Source organism: Neophocaena asiaeorientalis, unplaced genomic scaffold (genome assembly GCF_003031525.2).
Source record: "Neophocaena asiaeorientalis asiaeorientalis breed wild unplaced genomic scaffold, Neophocaena_asiaeorientalis_V1.1 scaffold307, whole genome shotgun sequence".
Lineage (NCBI taxonomy): Eukaryota > Metazoa > Chordata > Mammalia > Artiodactyla > Phocoenidae > Neophocaena > Neophocaena asiaeorientalis.
In genome coordinates this window covers 2,993,436-2,999,912 of record NW_020171817.1, presented here as the reverse complement: position 1 = coordinate 2,999,912, position 6,477 = coordinate 2,993,436, and the positions used below count along the sequence as shown (strand labels likewise).

At 44.8% G+C, this 6,477-nt stretch overlaps 1 protein-coding gene across 13 annotated transcripts in view; it reads left to right on the top strand.

Moving 5' to 3' along the window:
* The window catches only part of PRP4K (pre-mRNA processing factor kinase PRP4K), a 39,148-nt gene that overhangs the window by 333 nt on the left and 32,338 nt on the right, over positions 1-6,477 (top strand). The window lies entirely within an intron of this gene.

Here is a 6,477-nt window from a genome sequence, read left to right as displayed (position 1 = left end):
GAAATTTGCCAACTTGCAAACTTGAGACAAAGTAAGATCAAGTCCTCGGTTTTGAGGCCTAGCATTTTTGGCCTGCGTTTATAGTGCTTCTTTGGGAGTACGAGTGGAAGAAGTGGAAATTGTTAGCTACTTCCAAACCCAAGCACTTCATGTCTGTAATTAAGCTAATATAAGGATCGATGCGGCCGAGCGAAAACAGACTTGTACATGCTGCAAGGGTGACCGTTGCTTAACTAAAAGCAGTATCTTGTTTTTCGTGTGTTTGTTAGGAAAACTCAAGAACCTAGAAGAGAATGGATTTTAAAACCGTATTCCTATAGCGACCTTTTTTTTTTGCATCCGCATTATCTGATTTGTTTCCTGACATCTTAGGAAAGAGGTAGATACATTCTCCCAGCAACTTTGGACTGAGAGAGAGGAGAAATCTTTGCCACCAGCCAGCCCATCGCTTCATTGCTGTGCGTCCAGTTCTGGACTGCTCAGTCATTTGTTTTACTCAGCTAGACAGAGATATTTACGAAGTTTTTCATTAAAGGCCTCTGAAAGCTGCTTTATTATCTTCACTTCAATTTGACTTAAAAGAGGGCAAATGGATTCCAAAGTTCTGGGTAGACTTTGCCTCTTTTTGTTTCTCCTCGAGTTCACAGTGAGGCCCAGTTCCAGTCTTCATGACAAGATGGTCCAAACCTTAGGCAACGCGGCTCATTTTTCTAGTAATCTGTTTAAAGTTCTATAGTAAGTCCATTTATTTGATTTCAGGGACAGTTCAGATTCCTTTTGAGGAGTGGCTCAGCCATATTTATTTACATATTCAAATAACACTAGATTTAATAATAATACTTATTTTGGCCCCTGCAGGATGAATGACCCTGAGATAGTCTTTAATTCCACCTCCCCCCCTCCTCGACACTTTTTTGCATGGCATGTGTGGTCTGTGTGTGTCCCACTTTCACTTATCTGAAGATGTTTTGCCATAGAAAATGACAGTTTGCTAAGAAAGCAGGTACCCTGTTGGCTGCCTGCAGTGAATGCTGGAATGTAGTGTCTTAATAGTTTTTTTCTGAGGACACACTGAGGAGTTCCCAGTTGCATGGAGTCTATTCCAAGTGGAACATTTAGAAAAGGTAAACGTATAAAATAGTTTAAGCTCCCTGAAGGCCTTTTAGTGGCGTTTACATTTGTCAGTCTCTTTAGCTCAGCCTTTTTCGATGGTTTTAAGCATTTAAATTTTTATATGCACTGACTTACTTGCACTTACCAAGACCAGGCACTGAACAAATCTCACCTCAGTCAATCCTTCTAACAACCCGACGGAGGTGGATACTGTTATTTCCCCCAGTTTACAGATGAGGCAACGGAAGTATGGAGAAACTAAGTTAGCTTGCCCAAGGTCACACTAAGTGACAGATGCAGGATTGAAACCCAGGCAGTCTAGTTCTAGAGCCCTGCTCCTGACTTTGGTACTGTCTGGTCCCTCGCTATACAGTGTGGCTCCTTTTAAAAATAGCCTTTAACCTTTGAAATCATTTTTATTTATTTCCAGTGTCCTAGAAAGGTCCGTTTTCATGATATGACAGTTCTAACTCTTTGAAACTTAATATCCCACTTGGAAAAGGTGGGGGGCAGAGGAAGGTTCGTTTTAAGACTAGTTGGTCTTTTGAATCCATTTTTATTTTTACATCTACATAGTCAGAGAAACAGGCTTAATTATTTTCCTTATAAAATGCAGTGGCATTCATTTTGCTCCCCCTTGCCCCCAACTGCAAAGCATGAATTGAGTGCTTCCCGAATAAGATGTTATTAAGAATATTCTTTGAAAAAAATATGTGAAAGAGGAAGTTAAAATACCGCTAGAGGTTGGTAACTGGTCACTATTTTAAAGTTGTTCCATGGCTATTTTCATTGTGCCAGATGCCCCAAGACCCTGGGCTGTTTGAAGGGTGAAACTTGTACAATGTATTTAACCAAACACGTGAATGAATACTGTTGAACACTTCCATACTGTCTGCACTTTGAATTCAGCTTTGTTTCCAAGTGAGATTTGAAGGATGTCACTCAGCTCTCAGTAAGTACTGGTTTATGACAAACCTGTTGTAGACCAGTTTAGTGTAGACATATACCTGCTAAATGTGTGGTGTTAGGTTGCAAGATGTAAATATTAAGAGTATAAGTTTATGTATATGGGATTTATATATGTGTGTTTATTGTTAATATGAACCATCCAGGAAGATGATCAGGTTTCTTTACAAGAAGCCTTTTCCTAAAGCTTTAGAAGAACGTTGTTGATAATGAACCTAGATTAACTGACCTAGCACAGGCTCGTGCATTATATGTGATATGTTACGAGTGTCACTTACTCGTTGAGTTCAAGTTTCCCTGATTTACCTAGCCAGACTTCACTCGTTATTTTCTTTGAAATTTGCCTTGAGAGATCAACGGAAGAGGCTGAAGGTCTGCTCTCTGCCTAACCCCAGTATAGGAGAACTCTGGGGTTAGTTATTAAGGCTAACCTAGCTGGCCCTAAGGCACTGGTAGCGTTTCATTAGCAGCCTAGTCATTATTTCTTGAATTACATTCATTAAGTTACAAAGAAAACTGGGGTCACTCAAACTGGGACCCAAAACTGGGAATGACTGTTTAGTAACATTGGGTACCGCGATGTCAGTCTTCATTCTCAGAGGCTTTAGGAACTTGATTTTCTTTTGAAGGAAATTACTTCCTCTGTGGGTAAACTCTTTTTTTTTTTTTTTTTTTTTTTTTTTTTTTTTTTTTTTTTTTTTTTTTTTTTTTTTTTTTGCGGTACGTGGGCCTCTCCGGTTGCGGAGCACAGGCTCCGGACGCGCAGGCTCAGCGGCCATGGCTCACGGGCCCAGCCGCTCCGAGGCATGTGGGATCTTCCCGGACCGGGGCACGAACCCGTGTCCCCTGCATCGGCAGGCGGACTCTCAACCACTGCACCACCAGGGAAGCCCCCTGTGGGTAAACGCTTAAGAATTTTGATTTGAAACTCCTTGGAAGACTTGTAAATTATAGGAAGCATTGGAAAAAGGTTAAAAGAGCAGATTTTTCTGCGGGAGGTGGTTAAATTTAAATCGTTTGAGGGTATTGCCATCAAGAACTAGGCATGGGCACTGTGTGGGGCACTGGGGGTGTAAGTGAGCGAAAGAGGTCACCGTCAGGAGCTGCGAGTGGGTGCAGACAGTGTAAACCAGCTGTAGCCAGTGATACCGTCTCTGTATGTTACTCTATGTAGATCGTTTCTTTGACACAACAAATACTTACTGAGTACCTGCTCTAGCTTAGATCATCTTATGGGCCTCAGGGGTAGAGCATGGAGCTAAACAGATTCAGATCCTGCTCTCAGGGCTTGTGTTACAATAGGGAGAGTGAATAAGAATTCTATTAAGTGGAGGGCAGTTAAGCAGAGAAAGCGCATCTATGTGGGCTAGGGTGGGGTAGCAGTTAAAAGGAACTGGCCCCAGGCCTGGCTGAGGAAGTGTAATTTGAGCAAAGGCCTGAGGTGGGCAAGGGGCAGCAGCGCTGTGTCTGGGGGAAGCGTGCCAGGCCCTTTGGTGGGAGAGCCCCTGCTGTGGGAGGAGAGCAGTGAGGGTGGGAGGGAACGAGGGGTTCAGGGTGGTGGACGGGTTGGGCTGATAGTATAGGACTCATAGAGAGTTTGAGTTTTTGCTCTGAATAAGGTAGGAAACAGTAGTCAGTTTTCACTCAGAGTGGTGACGTGACCTGACATTTTAAAAGCATCTTTGAGCAAATGCAAGAGCTCTGACTTTGAATGTAATACCAGCCTTCTCACCAGCCTGAGATACATCTGCCCTTAGGCGAGTCCCGTCCACCTCCTTGAATGTGAAGTCTCATCTGTCCTGGGGACATAGGCAGAGGCAGTACTTCTTGAGCACTTTGTGCGACAGTTTAATTTGTATGAACTCATTGCTGCGACTCATTGCTGCGACAAACCTGTGATTTGCCAGTACTGTTATGTCCCCCGTTTTTACAGTGGAGGAAACTGAGGCACAGGGGAGTAGCTTGTCTAGGGTCACATTAGAGGTGTCCCATTGCAGGCGGCATTGGAACAAGGCCTTTTGACTCGAGGATCCTTGCTCCCGCCAGGATTCCTTAAAATAACATTCTTAGTGTCCGTCCACAGCTGCACAGTATCCACAGTGGGGAATACATTTATCCAGTGTCTGAACAATAAGAACAACTTACTTTTGGGGCCCTAGGGTTGTGCTAGGCCTCGCTGTCCTTGATGTCTGTTAGCCAGCACTGTGCTGTCCTTACCGCGTGCCTTGAGGTGGGCACTGCTCCTTTCTCCATCAAGCTTAAACTCACCTAAGGCCACACAACTAGTAAGTAGTGAGACCAGGAACTGAGCCCAGGTAGTCTGGCTCTGGAGACTTTACCACCCAACTCTCCTTTTCCTTGAGGATACTTAGAGGGTCTTCAGATGGTTTGAGTTTGTTTTTTTGCTGTATTGTGCAGCTTGTGGGATTTCAGGTCCCCAACCAGGGGTTGAACCCAGGCCCTTGGCCGTGAGAGCATGGAGTCCTAACCACTGGACCACCAGGGAATTCCCTAGATCAGGGGTCCCCAACTCCCCGGCTGCGGACCGTTACTGGTGCGCCGGCGTGTGGCCTGCTAGGAACCGGGCCGCACAGCAGGAGGTGAGCGAGCGAAGCTTCATCTGCCGCTCCCCATGGCTCCCCGTGGCTCCCCATTGCTCATGTTTCTGCCTGAACCATCCCCCGCTACCCCGTCCGTGGAAAAACTGTCTTCCATGAAACCGGTCCCTGGTGCCAAAAAGGTTGGGGACCGCTGCCCTACATTGTTTGGGTTTTAGCTTATTGACTAGAATTTTGTACTTTGGACACTGAGATTTTATATACCTGAAAACCCTTCCCGACCTCAAAAAGGTTCTCTGTACCTACTTCTGTATCTTGAATTAGCCTAGTTCTGTTTTTCTCAAGCTTTTCTCTCTGTAGCTCAAGGTTCAGAAAAACCGACACATAGCTCACCTTCTAGACTGTGGGCTGGGAGATTCTAGGGAAGGGAGGTGGTTACCTGTATGAGGTTGTAGTCTATACAAGGATCAAAGTTGAAATGTCTTTGTATCTTCACCCTAAATCTGTGATTTTTTTCCCCCCTCCTTGATAAAGCCATGTTGGTTTTTTCTTTTTTAAACACAAAAATTACACTTTCCTTTTCCAAATCTCTGAGAAATTTTGATGATCCCAGAACACTACTTCATCTATCCTGTGTCTTCTTATACCACATTTGAGAGAAGTCAGGCCAGACTAAAACCTGACTCAGCTGAAGACACGGCTTCCTCTGCAGCATTGTTTAATACTTTCTCCTTTCCCACAGTGCGTAGTGCCAGAAATGGACATTGGCAGTCTGGCGCCCCACATTCAAAGTTCGTGCCATGTGGTAGTTGTATGTTCTCCATGTTCTCCACACCCCCTCATTGTTGTGAGCGAGTAACTTCACAAGCATGCTGTGCTGTGTTGTGCTGCTTGCCCCGCCCCTCATCCCCCAAGCGTATTGAAGACTGAGACCTGGCTGGAGGACCATAACAGCAGTATCATTACAGACCATCCATCCAGTAGCTTAACCTTGCAGTTCCTGAGCCTCTGACTGTCTCAGCCGTGTGCTTCCAGAATCCCATACTATATCTTTCCATCTGGAATTGGTCTGCTTGAGATCTTAACCTCTGTTAGACCAGTCTCTTCCACAAGTTTGACGTCCCGGTAATACTGATCTTTTTTCCTATATCTAAAGTACCCCTTAACCCTTGTGGTTAATTTCTTACTCATTCTTTAGGACAGTGTTACTCACCCTTTTTTTTTTTTTTTTTTTTGCGGTACGCGGGCCTCTCGCTGTCGTGGCCTCTCCCGTTGCGGAGCACAGGCTCCAAACGCACAGGCTCAGCGGCCATGGCTCACGGGCCCAGCCGCTCCGCGGCATGTGGGATCTTCCTGGACCAGGGCACGAACCCGTGTCCCCTGCATCGGCAGGCGGACTCTCAACCACTGCACCACCAGGGAAGCCCAACTTTGAAGTTTTTAACCCTCGGGATGTGTTTACAATATCAACATCAGCCATCAGCCGCCTGTGCACATCGAAGGGACTGCTGCTTTTGGGTGTAGCTCTGTATTGGCTTTAGAGATTTAAATATATATATATTTCTGAATCCAAGTGGAGAAGGAGATGTGTGTCCCAATATATGTCATTACTAATGTTTTACGGAAAAAGAAAATGGGAGGGGAGGTCCTTTGGTGTTGAGTTGTGTGGGAAATGCTGGTTTAAAAACCAGGTTACTTGAGTGACTGTTTAAGGAAGTCAGCGTTAACAATTTGTTGCACCTGGTTTGGATTCCCTTCCTTATTCTATTAAGTATAATTATGTTAACCTCCCCCGTTATGTATTTCCTGTAATACTTTTGGTATTTGAGTTCAACCATTA